Raw genomic sequence first — 16557 nt, 5'->3', positions numbered from 1 at the left:
CTTTAGATCAGAGTGATGCTGGAAAAGCACAGCAGGTCAGGCTGCATCCGAGGAGCAGGAGAGTCGACGTTTCTGTTGCCAGTCATGCTCCGCTGCACAAACAATTTTCGTTTTGGGCTCAGATTTCCAGCACCTGCAGCTATTTGTTTTATGTTAACCTTCATAATGTTTTGGACAAAACCAATGACCTGCCAGCAACGGAAAATCGGCAGAAGTACTGGTACACCGATATGTTTGCTGAACTATACAACCATTCCATGAGCGGGAATACGATCCGGGCCACGGTGCTGAGAATACCGAATCCTCACAAGTAAACAACAAGACAAGGCGATAGATACTATCGTACTTGGTGTAAATAAAACACCCTTTCTGAACATTTTCGTTGCAGATTTTTTTCAAATTGTCTTCGAAGATTTACAAAGTGAGAAAAGGCCATTCCGCCCGTGTGCATTGCGGCTAATCAGAGAGCCATCAATTCTAGTCGCTGTTTCGAACTTTGGCCCAAAGTCTCGTGTGTTCTAATGTTTCCAGGTCAAATATCAATGAGGTAATCCTATGTTCTTACATGGCACAATAATGTGACAGAAGTGTGACACTTCCACAACGAATTGTAACTCTTTTGAGGAACTCATGCTCATTTTCACCCACAGAGGGAGACACACCAGAAGATACCGCCAAACTGACGGAGGTGTCCGTTGTGGAGAGCTGGAATTTGAAACGGACAAAAGGACAAATGCAAGCTTTCCATGCGGAAGCACAGAGGCTATAGCCCGAGCGAACTTTACAGGGGAGCGTCAACGTATACCACGGTTAAAGCAAAACATTCCCCCTCGAGCCAGTTAGGACTCGAACCTACAATCTTCTAATCCGAAGTTAGACGCGTTATCCACTCCGCCACTGGCCCAAGGGACAAGCTGGCACTTGGCAGAATGTTGATATGTAATGCCATGGACTTTCACGGAATCAGAATTAAAAAGGTGAACAAGCACCGAAGATCATCACCAACATTGCTTCACTTCGAAGTTTCCAATTTGTGAAGCAGTGCCTTTCACTGGCAAAGGAGAAACATTTGTCCTCAGCTGTCTGCTTCAGGGTCGCGTCCTTCTCTGCTGGAAGTTTCCATCGTTTTATTCACAGTCACGACGCGATTTCATGTTCCACTCCAGTGAAAATGTGTCATGGTGTCGTCCAAACAAGACCCTGCAGAAACTCGGCGAGAAACCTCTGGTCATTTCGAGCTCAGGATGTGGAATTAGACGAGATGCGTGACACCTTTTATTGGCGTCGACACTTCACTGAAATTAGCGGCTCAAAACGAGCCGTTGTAAGCATCAGTTGATTTGTACCTTCCTGCAGTGCATTTGCTAAACAAAATCAGATCGCTCCCATCTGGCCCAGCTGACTTATCTATTTTCACACTCTGCAGTATTTCTAATATCTCTTTCTTGTGAACCTCAATCTCTTCTCGTCTACACGCAAGTAGCTCTGTATCTTCCTCGCCAACATTTTCATTTTCTATAGCGAACACTGCCGAAAAATATTTATTTAGTGCTTCCCCCATCTCCTCTGACTCCACACACAACTTCTCACTATTATCCTTGATTGTCCCAAATTTAACTCTCGTCATTCTTTTAATCCTGACACCTATGGAAAGCCTTAGGGTTAACCCTGATCCTATCTACCAACAACTTCTCATGTCTCCTCCTGGCTCTTCTCAGCTCTCTTTTTAGGTCTCTCCTGATATCGTTGGAACCCTCGAGCGCTCTAACTGAGTTTTCACATTTTGTCCTAACATAAGACTTCTTGTTCTTCTTGACCAGGGATTCCACTTCCTTAGTAAACCACGGCTCACGCGTTCTATATCTTCCTCCCTGCCTGACAGGTACATACTTATCTAGGACACACAGGAGCTTTTCCTTGAATAAGCTCCACATTTTAATGTGCTCACCACCTGCAGTTTCCTACCCCATTCTACGCTTCCTAAATCTTACCTCATTGCATCGTAATCTCCCTTCCATCAGCTGAAACTCTTGCTCCGTGGAGTACACCTATCACTTTCAATCACGGAAGTAAACCTGAGAGAATTGTGATCGCTGTCTCCAATGTGCTCACCTACTTCCGAATCTAAAACCTGGCCAGGCTCGTTACCCAGTACTAAATCGAAAGTGAATTCGTCCCTTGAAGGCATGTGTACGTACTGTGTCAGGAAGCCCTCCTGCACACACTGGGCAAAAACTGACTCATCTATAGTACTCGTACTGTAGTGATCCCAGTAAATATTTGGATATTGTCTTGAGTGTTCCAGAGTTTTTCATTGTCCCAGAGTCCAGATGAAGTTTGCATTCCTCACGTACGTGAGCGAGAATGATTTCAATGTCTCAGATCAGTTCCTGTCCCGAGAACATCAGAATCAATGTCCCGTCCTCTACTCGGTCCGACAGTTCACACTTCTTCATTCTCCTCTGATTCCATTTCCCAAAGAGTTTCTCAAGATTTACAAAGCTGGAGCCTAAATTATATGGTTTGCTTCCTAAACATTTTTTCAACTGCCAACTGACAATATTTTCACAGTATCTCTTCACAATCCTCTGGCTTGCACCATGTCCAGGGATGAGAAGTCCCGTTTCGTGGAGAGATTCCCGAGGCTGATGAGTTTCACTTTGGAACAAAGATGGTTAAGTGGCGATTTCCTGCGGTTGTTTCTAATGATGGGAGAGGGAGCGGTGGGGAATGAGCACTTTGACGAGCAGGAGGAAGAGTTGCCACTGACCCGAGTCAGAGAACAGTGGACAGGGATTAAAGGAATCTAATGAAAAGCAGCACTTCTGCTCAGGACGTTCAATAACAGCTGCAGAAACCCGATGTGTCGAGCAGTGTATCTGGAAAGAGAAACAGAGATAATGTTTTAAATATGGAACATTTCTGATGAAGAACTCGAGTTTCCCAAGTTTAATCAAATTACCGGCCTGGTTCACAAAATAGTTTTTTCTGAACTTTGAGCGAAAATTGTACCAGCAGGAAAGCATTCATAACGTAGTCAGCAGGATTCGGACCTACGTGGGGAAACCCCAATGGATTTCTAATCCATCGCCTTAACCACTCGACCATGACTACAGACAGCTTAGGTGGGTTGAGCATTGACCAAATCAGCCGTAATTTCATTGAAAGCTCCCGTTGACTTGATGAGCTAAATGCTTCCATTCTCCTCTCCCACCTCTGCTGTCAATTGTAAGGTGCGAGACACCAACGTAAAGGAAGAAAAACACAAAGTTAGGAAAAGATATTTGCAACTGAGTCAAAATTATTGATTGAAAGGACAATCCCACTTTGGCAATTTGCTAGATCTCTTTGCAAACATGATCAGCAGAGCTGATCAAGAGAGGTATTGATCTGAGTGTTCTTGGACATGAAACAATCCAAGGTTAGTGACATATTCATTTCTTTTTCTGGCGAAGGAGCTGGTCTTTCCAGATGCTCACAATGAAAGAGATTTTTCCCAATAAAAGACGGCAAATAAGTCCCATCTAACGCTGACACCATCGTGAGCGCTGCTGTTTCACAATACCACAGAGTTAGGGTCAATTCCCGCCTCATGCAACTGAATGTGTGGAGTTTGCACATTCTCCCCGTGGCTGCATGCACTTGCTCTGGTTTTCTCCCATAGTCCAAAATGTACCGGTTAGGTGAAATGGCCGTGCTAAATTGACGGGGTGAATGGAGAGGAATGCATTTGGGCTGGAGCGGGTCGGTGTGGAGTTGCTGGGCCGAAGGACCTGTTTCCATATTGTAAGTATTCTAATCTACGGTAATCAATGGCCAAGGTATGACGCACGTTGTTCGATGTTGCATATATGACTTTTCGATTGTTTTTCTTCAAAATTTCTTTACAATTCAAACGGGAGTGGAAGAAGGGAAATGAATGTCTCCCATAATTCTTGCCTTCTTTTAGCATTCACAGGCGGTATTTTTCCTGTACGTTTTTTTTTACACTGTGGTTACTGTTAATGTTCTTGTAAGCTACACCGGCTGGTTTCCTCTTTCCTCAATGTTCCTCATCTCTACCCAAACACATTTTCCATCCTTATCTCCTGAATCAATGTAATCTCTAACCATTGCATAATTGCCACGGAAACTGGGCTTTTCACACGCCTGTGTATGTCATTTTCCAATATTAATTGATCGTTTACTGTGTTGCAATTGCGCATGTGAAGAAGAAAACAGAATAGAGGCAGGTGGTCCTGGGTTTCAAACGCACGTAATTGCAGCTAAAACGCAGATTACTGCCCACAATGCAATCATGGAAGCATCCACCGAATCGTCAGGAAGCACACAATAATTACAATGCTGGATGTCATGTCAGGAACAGGACCAGAAACACAACAGAAATACGTCTCTTGGGTACTATTTTGGACGTTTTTCTCAATCAGCTATCGTGTTTTACATATGTTCCATCGGGAGTTACCTCACACAAGGAAGTAACCAGTGCTGCAGACGGTCATATAATCCGAGTTCCAAGTCCCGGAGTCAGAGACACTCAGTGCCCTGTGTGTACCTGCATGGAACAGCTGTGCATGGGGTTTACAGGGTAACAGAACAGCATGAATGCAGCTCGATGGTCGTCTGTCTGCTTCTCCTCTATAGTTTTCTGTGCAGTCCCTGCGTGCAATCTTGTCAACTACGTTTGTCCTTCACAAGATGGGCATTGGTCGCTTGTCTCTGAGAGAGGCTGTTGGTTTATGTGTTGTCATAATTCCGAGTGTAAGGAGGAATCTGGTTGTCAGTTTCAAGAAACTGACTTTAATAAATGGAAGCGTGTTTTGTAACTTGCCGCGTGGCATATCCTCGTTGCGAAGTTCGTGCACTGCGAATCACGTTGCGGGACAATCCAATTTTGGCAAAGAATTTGTGTGGCAGTCACGAGTTGCCACGACCAGCTATCCCTCGTAGCAATACGGACAAATGGCAAGAACTGCAAATTCGATGAGAGCAGCACAAGGTTAATGTGACAGGGCAAACAGAAGGTAGCCAGAAGATTTCTGGGTGTAGGGCAATCACCCAAGGTACCTTTTCATATGAAAGTCTGTGCATCAGTAGAATCTGTAACCCAAGTAGTCTATGTTGGTTATTCATATTCCAGACAACTTGTGTTGTTCCCCGTTTACTCTGAAATTGAATAGACATAGTTATTTCACCGTTATTTCTAAAGAAGATCCTGCATTGAATCTGTTCGACGTAATTTGATGCTGTGGCGAAAAGGTGGGCAATCGCGATGTGAAACGTTGCTATACTTTCATTTCCTTCATTACTGTCCTGGTGAAGGAGAAAGGTGATCACCGGGGCATTGATGGCCTAATTTAATCAGGGATACAATTGGAAATGTTCACTCTTATTGGTTCGTTGTTGTTCTGTTTTGTTTTATGATACTTGAGCACTTTCTGGGACTTGGCAATAAACTAAATCTCCAGTAGGTTTGGAATTGCCTCGCTGTTACTTGTGCGAGCGGTTCATGTCAGAGACGACTCACAGTGCATCACAGACAGCACTTAAGCTTCGGTGTGTCTGATCATGGTACTGCCTTTTCAGTTCTGATTCTGTTCCACGTTCAGAGCTGTCAGGTTTTGGATTCGCTGGAGAGGAAAGTGGGTAATGCGATGTGGGAGGTATTTTTCTTTAGCCAAAATCTTTGATGGCGAACTTGGGAAAGTGTCAAGAAGAATGGTCATTGGCAGCAAATATCCGGAAAACCTTCATCTCTGGATCAGTTGGGCCCATCCAACCTCCAAACAAAATAGCCAAACTCGCTGACTGAGTAACAAACATCATGCGTTTTTTTTTTGCAAATGGTGTATTCAAACCGTTGCCGGTGGCTGGAGCATCTCAGAGTTGTCGAGCATGGAAACAACTCCCGCGATCCAACTTGCCCTTGCTAAACAGATAACCGAAATTAATCCATACATATCTCACAATATTTGTGTCTTATCTCTCCGAGGTCTTCCTGTCTATACACCCATTCAAATGCCTTTGAAATGTTGTGAGTGCACCAGACTCTGCCACTAAATGTGGAAATTCATTCCACACACAGAAAAGTTCTGTGTGAAAAACATGCGTCCCTCACATCCCTTTTAAATTTTTCCTCTCTCACATTAAATGTTTGCTATATAGATTTGAACTCGCGTGTCTTGTGAAAAAGTGCTCCCTGACTATTTACTTTGTCTGTCTTCCTCATGATTTTATAAGCTTCTGAGAGGCCATATCTAAGCCCTGAAGCTCCTGGGAATCTGACGAAGCCTATTCAGTTTCGTTCTCACGTCCAAGCAGTGCAAACCTTGCAAATCCTTGTAAAGGTTTTCTAAACGTACACTTGAAAGAAGTGTGTCCAGCTGCAGCACTTGCTTGACCGCGTGGTCACTCTGGAGCTGCGGGTGGACTCACTGTGGAGCATCAGCAATTCTGCAGAGTTATGTTGCCTCCCAGGTGCTCAGGCCAGGGATGTCGCCCATCGGCTGAAGATCATTCGAAAAGGGGATCGTGAGCAGCCAGTTGTCTTGGTGCATACAGGCACGAGATGAGGACCTGCAGGGAGAATTCAGGGAGCCAGGAGAGAAATTAAAAAGGAGGACCTCAAAGGTAGTAATCTCGGGATTACTGCCGGTGCCATGTGAATGCCAGCGTAGAAATGAATAAAAAAAGGCACGATGAACACGTGACTTGAGGAATGGTGCTGCAGGGCGCGTTTCAGATTTGTTGGACTGTGCGACCAGTTCTGGACAATGTGGGACTATAAGAAAATTGACGATCTACATCTGAACCAGACGGGAACGAATGTCCTTTCGGGAGTTTTTGCTACTGCTGTTGGGGAGGTTTTATACTAATGTGGCAGGGCGCTGGGAACCACAAGATTAAACAAGTCGGCAGTGAGGTGGAAACTGGAAACGCTAAGAATCAGGAAGATAACAATAAAAATGGGAAGAGAAGGCAGAGAGCAGATGAATACAAAAGAACTGGTGGCCTGAAATGCATCTACTTTAATTCGTGGAGTATAGACAGATGAACTTAGGGTTTAGGTTGGTGCCTGGGAATATGACGTTGTTGCGATCACAGAGATTTAGTTGAAGGAAGGGCATGGTTGGCAACCAAATGTTCTAGGATATAGATGCTTCAGATGGGACAGGGAGGGAAGAAAAAGGGGAAGGAGTTGCATTGCTGGTCAGGGATGATATCATGGCTGTGCGAAAGGAAGACACCATGTAAGGCTTGGGTCGTGAGACACTATGGATGGAGCAGTGAAATAAGAAGTGTGAGGTTAGATGTTTGGGGCTGTATTGCAGTGAGCGTGAGGTGTAAGAAAAACAGAGTTACACAGATCATGGAAAGACGTAGAGGCAATTCTTTAGTTTTGATTGGAGATTTCCGTTTTCCCAACATTGTCCGGGATACTCTTAGCGTCAAAGGTCTGGATGGTATACCATTTGTAAGAAGCCTCCAGGTGAGTTTTCTGCGGCGGTATATCAATAGTCTGAGGAGGGAATAGGCCATATTGGAACTGATATTGGGGAATAAGCCAGGGCTGGCGATAGCAGTTGCCGTGGGTGATTTCTTTGGGAAGTGTCCAATATTCTGTAAGTTTTAGAATACTCATTGTCAAAGATGAGAGTGGTCCTGAGGAAAGAGTACTATCCTGGGCCAAAGCTAATTATATCGAAATTATGCAGGAGGTCGGAAATGTGGATTGGACACAGCGATTTTTAGGAATGTCCACAGTTCATATGTGGCAGGCTTTCAAAGATAGGTTAAATATCGTGCAGGATAGGCATGTCCCGTTGAAGGCATAGGATTTGAAAGACAATATTCGTGAACTGTTGATGACAGGACAATTGTACGACTCGCCAAGAGTAAAAGGGAAGCATACATAACGCCTCGGCAGCTAAGAACATAATGGTCCCTCGAGGTACATGAGAAGAGTAAGACAACTCTTAAATGAGGAATCAAGGGGGTTAAAAGGGGTCATGAAACATCTTCACGCTAGCACAATTAAGGAGAATCCTAAAGCCTATTATTCATATATAAGAAGCAAGCGGGTAACCAGAGAAAGGATTGGTCTACTAAAGGAAAATAAAGGAAGGGTGTATGTCGAATCTGAGAGACTGGGTATGATTCTGAATCATTATTTTGCATCAGTGTTCACTGAAGAGAGGAATATGATGAATATTGAGTCTAGAGTAAGACATTTGATTAGTCTGGATAATGTTGACTTAAGTAGGGAAGCTGTGTTGGGCAGGCTAGGGGTAATTTATGTGGACAAATCCCAGGAACGGATGGGATCTATCCCTGGTTCCTGAGTGAGGTGAGAGAGGAAATAGCTAGGGCCCTGATAGATATCTTCGTGGCGAACTTCAGCACAGGTGAGGTTCTGGCCGACTGGAACGTTACTCATATTGTCCACTGTACAAGAAGGATAATAGGGATATTCCGGATAACTACAGAACAATAGGCCTAACATCAGTGTTGGGAAAGTTGCTGGAGAAGGTACTGAGAGATAAGATCTATTCATATTTAGAAAATAATGTGCATATCAGTGAGAGGCATAGAGCTTTTTGGGAAAGTGCCCAAGTTGATAGATGAAGGAAAGTCTGTTATGTCATATACAAGCACTACAGTAAGGAGTTAGATAAGGTTCCCCATGGTAACCAAATACAGTACGTAAAGTAACATGGTGTGCAGGGTGTTCTAGACAGGTGGATAAAGAATTAGTTGAGCAATAGGAGACAGAGAGTGGCAGTTGAATGGAGTTTCTGGAAATGGAGAAAGATGACCAGTAGTGCTCCACAGGGGTCAGTGTTGTGGCCACTGTTGTTTGTGATATAGATAAATGTTCTGGAAGAGAGCACTGTTGGAATTATCAGAAAGTTTGCAGATGATACGAACATTTCTGGACTAACAGAAAATATAAGTGACTGTTAAAGAATACAGGAGGATACTGGAAAGTTGGGCGGAAAAGTGGCAGCTGGAGTTCAAACCAAACAAATGTGAGGTGACGCATTTCGGTCGGTCTAATTCTAGATGGGGTTATACAATGAAGGAAGAACTTCGGGAAAAAAAAGTTGATGGACAGAGAGATCTGTGAGTACAGGTCCATTATACACTGAAGGTCGCTGCACAGGTGGATAGAGTGGTCAAGCAGGCATATAGTATGCTTGGCTTCATTGGATGGGGTATTGAATAAAATGGCTGGCAGGTCATGTTAAAATTGAACAATACATTGGTCTGGCCACACTTAGAATACTGTGTAAATTTCTGGTCGCCACATTACCAAAAGGATGTGGACCCTTTGGAGAGGGCGCGTAAAAAGTTGAAGCGGATGTTGCCTCGTGTGGAAGGTGCAATCTAGGAAGAGAGGTTGAGTAGGTTAGGTTTGTTTTCATGAGGAAAAAGGAGTTTGAGTGGGACGTTTTTGAGGTTTACAAAATCATGAAGGTACAGACAGGGTAGATAGAGAAAAGTTTTATGTCCCAGATTGAAGGATTACCGAGAGATCACGCTTTCAAGGTGAGAGGTGAAACGTTTAAGAGGGATACACGCGGCAACTACTTGACACAGCGGGTGGTGGGTGTCTGGAACGCGTTCCCAGCAGAGACGGGAGAGGGAATCACGGTAGATACATTTAAGATGCGTCTGGACAGATGTATGAGTAGGTGGGGAGCAGAGGGATACACGTGCTTAGGAATTGGGTGACAGGTTTAAACAGTTGATCTGGATCGGCTCAGGATTGAATGGATGAAGGGCCTGTTCCTTGTCTGTACATTTTCTTTGATCTTTCTTCTTAAATTACGCCAATTTCATTACATAATCTGCGAGGTCTAAGTGCCTGAAGTGAATCGATGCTGAAACACTAGTCATAAAAATTCTGAGTGTGGGCTTTTGTGTGGTAGCGGGATCGAGGGTTTTAAGATGCTGGATTTTAAGCTTCAGTTTCTATCGAATCGTGGTTTCAAATACCAGCATCGTAAGTGAGCTACTATGTGGAGATGTATGCGAGAGAACTGCGCATGTGTGGATGCCTTTTAATTTGAGTGTTTGCAGCTCCTCAGTGAGCTTACCCTCTCGGTGATAAAATCAGCGACCGTCTCTGAAAACAACGCAAGTTCCTGCTGTCCGAGTATCCTCATATCCCGTCGATAGCTTTGCTTTTGGATATCTGCGTTGCCAGTTTCTGTATCTCAAATGGTTAGCGCAGTTGGCTGAAATGTTGGTGGTTCGAGCCCACCCAGGGAATAAGCCTCAAATATTTCAGCACAAGCATTCACCCAGACCACGTATTGACATTGGAACCGGGAAAACTCATCCATGATTCACCCCAAGTCCGCAGGGAGTGAGACGTTTACACGCAGCAGAATACGACATCACTTTCTCCAAGCTCCCGATGCCAACAGAGAGCGGCCACTGCAGCTTCAATCAGCGACTTTCTGCCAAGCCATGGGAAACAACTCGTGGAAACTCCTTCCTTAGTAACAGCTCTTTCCGTGAGAAAGGAGAAAAACTTTCACTTTAAATTGGAAAGGGCTTCAGGACATTGGAATGTTGCTCCAGTTCTTGGAACGTGTTATAAATAAAACTCCTGCCTTGAAAATAGGAAGTGGTAAAACGTTTTAGGTAGAAAGAACAAAGAAAGTGTTGATTGAGACGACTCTGTCTCGTCAGCAGATAGGAAATGCCCAACACTGTAAACGGGAATGATTGGATTTCCTAAGGTAACGTCCCGACTGATTTACGGCGTGCCAGAGTGATTAGAAATCACATCAGCGATATAAAGGTGAGGGTAAAAATATGAAGATATTAAGGTTGAACTTAAATCCCGGGACAAGTGCTGAATAGATTGTAATGCTTTGAAGGAATAACTGAAGTGAAAGGTGTGAATGATATTGTGATTAAGAGGAATGAACTGGATCCTAACAAAGTGCTGATGAATTATGCTCGCAATGTAATAGCAAACTAATCCACAGTGCACCGTGCTTGGTTCGCACAGTCGGTGCAGTGTGAGATGCTTTATCTGAGGGTGGTGGGTGCAAGCCTCACAATGGGCGCTTTCGCCACTTAATACAATTCCGGCTCTTCTTTCCACGTGCAGTATTGCAACCCTTCGCAAGGGAATGTTCTTGCTGCTTTCATTGACACACCTGTCCGCCTGCTTTTGATCACACGTCGGTTTCTGAGTGAACACTGTTTCCATTTTACTGGAGACACCAGAGACAACTTTATCAGTGCAGCCGAAAATACAATGAATGATGTCCGTTTCAAAACGTGAGGTTCCAAACCAACCGTGCACCACCCAAAGTGTTCAAAGGCACGGAAAGCGAATGGCCACTTGCTAGGGGTCTGACAGATACGGATCAATGTCACATGGGTCCTGAACCAATTTTCAGTAATTCAGATTGTTCTGATGGAAACCGAAGGGAACTCTCCCTCAACGTTTTGCAATTGTTCTTCTTGTGTTTAACGTAATGAACAGTATATTGTCAGCAATGAGGGTGGAGGTGCGGCAGAATCGTGAGATTTCAGTGTGGGACAGAGACACAGTAAGTCAAATATCCCCAGAGCACGGGAGAGCTGTTTGGTCCAGGATCACTGCCATCTTCTCTTACTAAACCAACAAATGACATTATTGGAAAATGCTGGTAGCATCTTGGAAATATAAATCGATTTAAGACTTCAGGACCAGTGACACTCCTTTTCCATGTCCATCTCCACCTGCGTTTGCACACTCTTCCTTTTTATTGAATGTCTCCTGACTTCCAACGTTATATTCAGCTTCTCTTTTAATACTTCCTCTCCAACCATTTTCCCAGTCTCCGATTTTGTATCAGAACTGTTCCATCTTTCACATTGCCCAGGACTTCGAACTGAACAAATAAGTCTGTTTCTATTTCCTTAGATAGCAGATGACCAGAGACTGGAAGGCAGTGTTGTTCCGAAATCTCATCCATGATTCACCCCGAGTCCACAGGGAGCAAGACGCTTACACGCAGCAGAATACGACACCATGTTCTCCAAACCGCCGATGCCAACTGAAAGCGGCCACTGCAGCTTCAATCAGGGCTTCCTGCCAAACCCTGGGACACAGCTCGTGGAAACTCCTTTCTCATTGACTACTCTTCCCGTGGGAAAGGAACAAAACTTCCATTTTAAATTGAAAATTCAGGAGATTGGAAGGTTGTTTCTGTTCTTGGAACGTGGTATAAACAAAACTCCTGTCTTGAAAATAAGAAGTGGTAAACGTTTTAGGCCGGAAGAACAAAGAAAATGTTGATTGTGAGGACTCTGTCTTGTCAGCAGATGGGAAATTCCCAATACTGTAAACAGAAATGGTTGGGTTTCCTAAGGTAATTTTCCGACTGATTTACTGTCTGCCAGAGTGACTGGAAATCACTTCATATGAAAATATTCGGGTTGAATCTTAAATGCCGGGACCAGTGTTAAATAGATTGTAATGTTTTGAAGAAATAACAAAAGTGAAAGATGTGAATGATGTTCTTTGTGATTGGGAGCAATGAGCTGGATCTTTGCAAATTGTTGTGCCAGGTGAATTATGCTCAGAATGAAATTGCAAACTAATTCATCGTGTGCCAACCCTGGATATCTCAGTTTGGTGCAATGTGAGGTGTTTAATCAGGGAGCCGTGCGTCCAAGCCCCATAATAGTCGTTTTCACTGTTTAATAGAGTTCCAGCTCTTCGTTCCACATGCGGAATTGCAAGCCAACGCTGGTGGAGGATTCTTGTTGTTTTCGCTGACACATATGTCCTCCTGCTTTGATCACATGTCGGTTTCTGAGTGAAAACTGTCTGCACTTTACTAGAAGCGCCAGAGACAAGTTTATCAGTGCAGCTGAAAATGCTATGAATGATGTCCATTTTACAACATGAGATTCCACGACGTCCGTGCACCAACCAAAGTGTTCAAAGACACAGAACGCGAATGGCCATTTGTTAGTGGTCTGACAGAAACGGCTTAATGTCTCATGGGCCCTGAACGACAATTAACTGATTCAGAATGTGCTGATGGAACGGAACGGAGCTCTCCCTGTACATTTTGCAATTGTTCTTGTTGTGTGCTCATGTAAGTTTATGTAATGAACAGTTTAGCGCCAGTAACGAGGGTGGGGGTGGGGAAGGATTCTGAGGTTTAAGTGTGGGACAGACGTGATCTGATCGAACGGGTAAGTCAAATATTCCCAGAACATGAGAGAGCTGATTGGTCCAGGATCACTCCCATCTTCAGCTTCAGAATCAACAAATGAAATTGCTGGAAAATCTCAGCAGGTCCGGTCGCATCTTGAAAATGAAAACCGAATGAGATTTCGGGACTGGTGACACTTCTTTTTCCATCTTCATGTCCCTCTGTCTTTCTACAAACTTCCTTCTTATTGAATATGTCCTGACTTCAAACTTTATATTCAGCTTCACTTTCATTGCTTCCTCTCCAAACATTTTCCCAGTCTCTAAAATTGTATCATGCTTGTTCTATCTCTCACTTTGCCCAGGACTTACAACTGAACAAATAACTCTGTTTCTATTTCCTTCGAGACCAGATGGCCAGAGATTGGAAGACATAGGAGGACGGTTAGCGCTTTCAGAATATCTAGTCTGCTCCGCCATTCGATCTTGGCTAATATCGGTCTTAACTCCATTCTCCAGTCCTCTACCTGAACACTTAATCCCCAGTCTTAGGATCCAGTCTTTTACCCAGAGTGGGTCCTAATCCGTCCCAAAACCCTCCAAATGTGTTGGCAGCTGTTACACCGTGTCTACGTGTCATCAATCTCAGTTTCAGTGATTCTGGCAAACACGAACTGTTCTGAGCAGCTCGATCGGGTCTCTGGCCCCACTGTGATCCTGCGGGGGAGCAGTAATCATCTTCATCTCCTCCGGAAAGGATCGGCGCTTCTAAACAAAAAATGGACAGAAAGAAAGATAGGCTTGTGTGTCAAGATATGTGGAGGTAATTGCTTTCTGACCTGGTCAGTAAACCTTACTCTGTATATCCCCACACATTCTAGCTGTCGTGATGAAAGGGAATACAAGTCCAATTTATTGCCATTTACACTTTTATTCGATATGTATTCTTCCTTGTTCTGAATATGCAGGGAGTTTCCAGCACTGATGGTCACCATTTCTAAGAGTGCATGCCGCGGGTCCTGATCTTTTCTGGAGAGTAGCAGTATCAGTTTGTGCGAAAGTGGCCCAGTACAAAGCTTAGAGGAAACATTATTGTTCCCTCTTTCCGGGCGACAGTCTTTCATATCATGATCGATGGGGCTTTATTGCATTCTCATCAGGCAAACCTTGTTTTGAATTTACTCGCCCAATACTACTGTAGCGGTGAAAAGAATATAATTCCGAATACCTGCTGCGTGAATTTCATTTTCAAATTTCTATTAGCAGTGGTCAGAGGAATAGATAGAGTAGACAGTCAGAAACTTTTTCCCCAGGTACAACAGAGTGTTACAAGGGGACATAAATTTAAGGTGAAGGGTGGAAGGTATAGGGGAGATGTCAGGGGTGGGTTCTTTACCCAGAGAGTGGTGGGGGCATGGAATGCGCTGCCCGTGGGAGTGGTGGAGTCGGAATCATTGGCGACCTTTAAGCGGCATTTGGATAGGTACATGGATGGGTACTTAATCTAGGTTAGAAGTTCGGCACAACATCGTGGGCCGAAGGGCCTGTTCTGTGCTGTATTGTTCTATGTTCTATGTTCTATGGTCCTTCATATGTGGTGATGTCTATATCACTGCTGGCCATCCTGTTTAAGAGTGCCGTTACATATGTTCCTCTGTCTTGGCGCTGCAGGGAAAATTGTCTGCGCCGTTTCAGCCAATATTTCTTGGATATTTCAACATGGTATTCTTTATTTTTTCAATCATGTCCTCTTTAAGGACACAGTTACCAGGCACTGATCCTTTTTGTAACAACAGTACCGCATTTGCTTGACATGTGAAGGTGGCCTGGATCAGTAACAAGGAGAGCATTCATTTCCTTCTGTCACAGCGAACACTGGATTCATGATGTTAATCTCTGTCAAATGCATCCGAAAATGTGCTCTGAAAGCTTCATTTGAACGCTGTCTGGCGTTTCTCAACGTGTGTCAACCAAAAGCAGAAATCCTCAATCATAGTTTGGAGCAGTTCACATATTCGATTTTCGAAGCAGCAGACACGCATACAGTTCATTCAGTCAACCACGGGAATGAAAAGATTTACAGGCACAGATGAACTATAGACTCTTGTTCTCATACTGGTAATAATATTACTGTGTGGCCTGAAGTCTAAGCCTTGTTGTCACTGAAAATGAGGAAATCACAGACAGGCTGCCGAATGACGCAGTATGTATTTTGTTTTCTTGTTCTCACACAGTTCCAGGAAATCATGACAGCGAGGGAGAGGAATGCAAGTCAAGTGCAGTTCTGGTGAAACACCTTCTGTCCAATTCAGTCATCAACAAGAAACGTGAATGCGACTAAAGCGGGAAACCTTTTCACAACTCGAACAAAGAGCAATCATGAACAGTGACCACCTCTTTGACATCTTAGATCGCCTTTGACCTTCCCTGAATATGTATAGAAACTAATTTTTGTATACCTCAAAGTGAGAAGTGTTTGATTTACCGACAATAAGTGAGTCGCATGTCCTTGATTGCCACATAGGTTTCCAACTCAGCTTGCAGCCAGGTGACAGTTGCTCATGGCTCTGCTGGATAATGCACTATTATGAAGAAAGAAAAGGAAAGTTGGAACTCTTATTGGCTCTGGGTTTCGAATAATCTTGCTACGTGTTCTGCCATGCTCGGATTCCAGTGCTAAACCAGTTTTTCTGTTCATCCGAGCAGCAGGAGAGTCGGCGTCTCTGGCAGGAGCAGAATTCATCATCTCCAGTGATCACTTTATCTGAGGAGAGAAAATGAACAAAGTTTCACACAGCAACTAATCGGAATTGCATTCCGTTTCAGCATGGCAGCAGATATGGGCTAGCAAATTCAAAGCCAGATTTGCTGATGAGAACAACAAGCACGACCGCTCAGATAGAGCAATTCCTTCCCACCGTTTATTCTGCAGAACTGGTGCAGTTGCTGTGAGTGTGCTGCAGGGTATCATCAGGTACATGCTCTTGGGTTTCCGGTTTTGGCCTGTGTGCTCGCGTGGCTGAGCAACCTGAGACTCTGATTTCAAATTCCACTTCTTAAGAAGGCTTGTGTTTGCATCCCTGCGCGGCCACGTGTGCTAATGGACTAAGCTGGCAACGTTTTGCAGGGATGAGTTTTGTTAAAGTTGAACAGAAAAAAAGCAGTCATTTCTTCTAACCCGGCTGTGATGTGGCACAGCAGAAAACAACCAACATGTCAGTGCCCATGTTTTCCCCTTGTGCTGTAGTTGTCACGTTCCCCTCCAGCTCGAAAGGCCACCAGCATAATATGCGACTCAAAAACAGGCTGCGCCAATCTTTCATATTCCAGACAATTTGCATTTTTCACCGTTTCTCTGAAAGTGAATGGAGATATTTATTTTCCTG

At 44.1% G+C, this 16557-nt stretch overlaps 1 non-coding gene across 1 annotated transcript; it reads right to left on the bottom strand.

Annotated features, from left to right (window-relative positions):
- Nucleotides 1-831: 831 nt before the first annotated feature.
- On the bottom strand, nucleotides 832-904 carry trnar-ucg (transfer RNA arginine (anticodon UCG)). Its single transcript has one exon. It is a non-coding gene; the product is annotated as a tRNA-Arg (tRNA).
- Nucleotides 905-16557: the final 15653 nt, after the last annotated feature.

The sequence above is a fragment of the Chiloscyllium plagiosum genome, unplaced genomic scaffold (assembly GCF_037043375.1).
Source record: "Chiloscyllium plagiosum isolate Xiang-an unplaced genomic scaffold, Cpla_swu_hap1 HiC_scaffold_14, whole genome shotgun sequence".
NCBI lineage: Eukaryota > Metazoa > Chordata > Chondrichthyes > Orectolobiformes > Hemiscylliidae > Chiloscyllium > Chiloscyllium plagiosum.
Note: the sequence above shows the minus strand (reverse complement) of the source record. Positions and strands in the feature narration are given on the sequence as shown.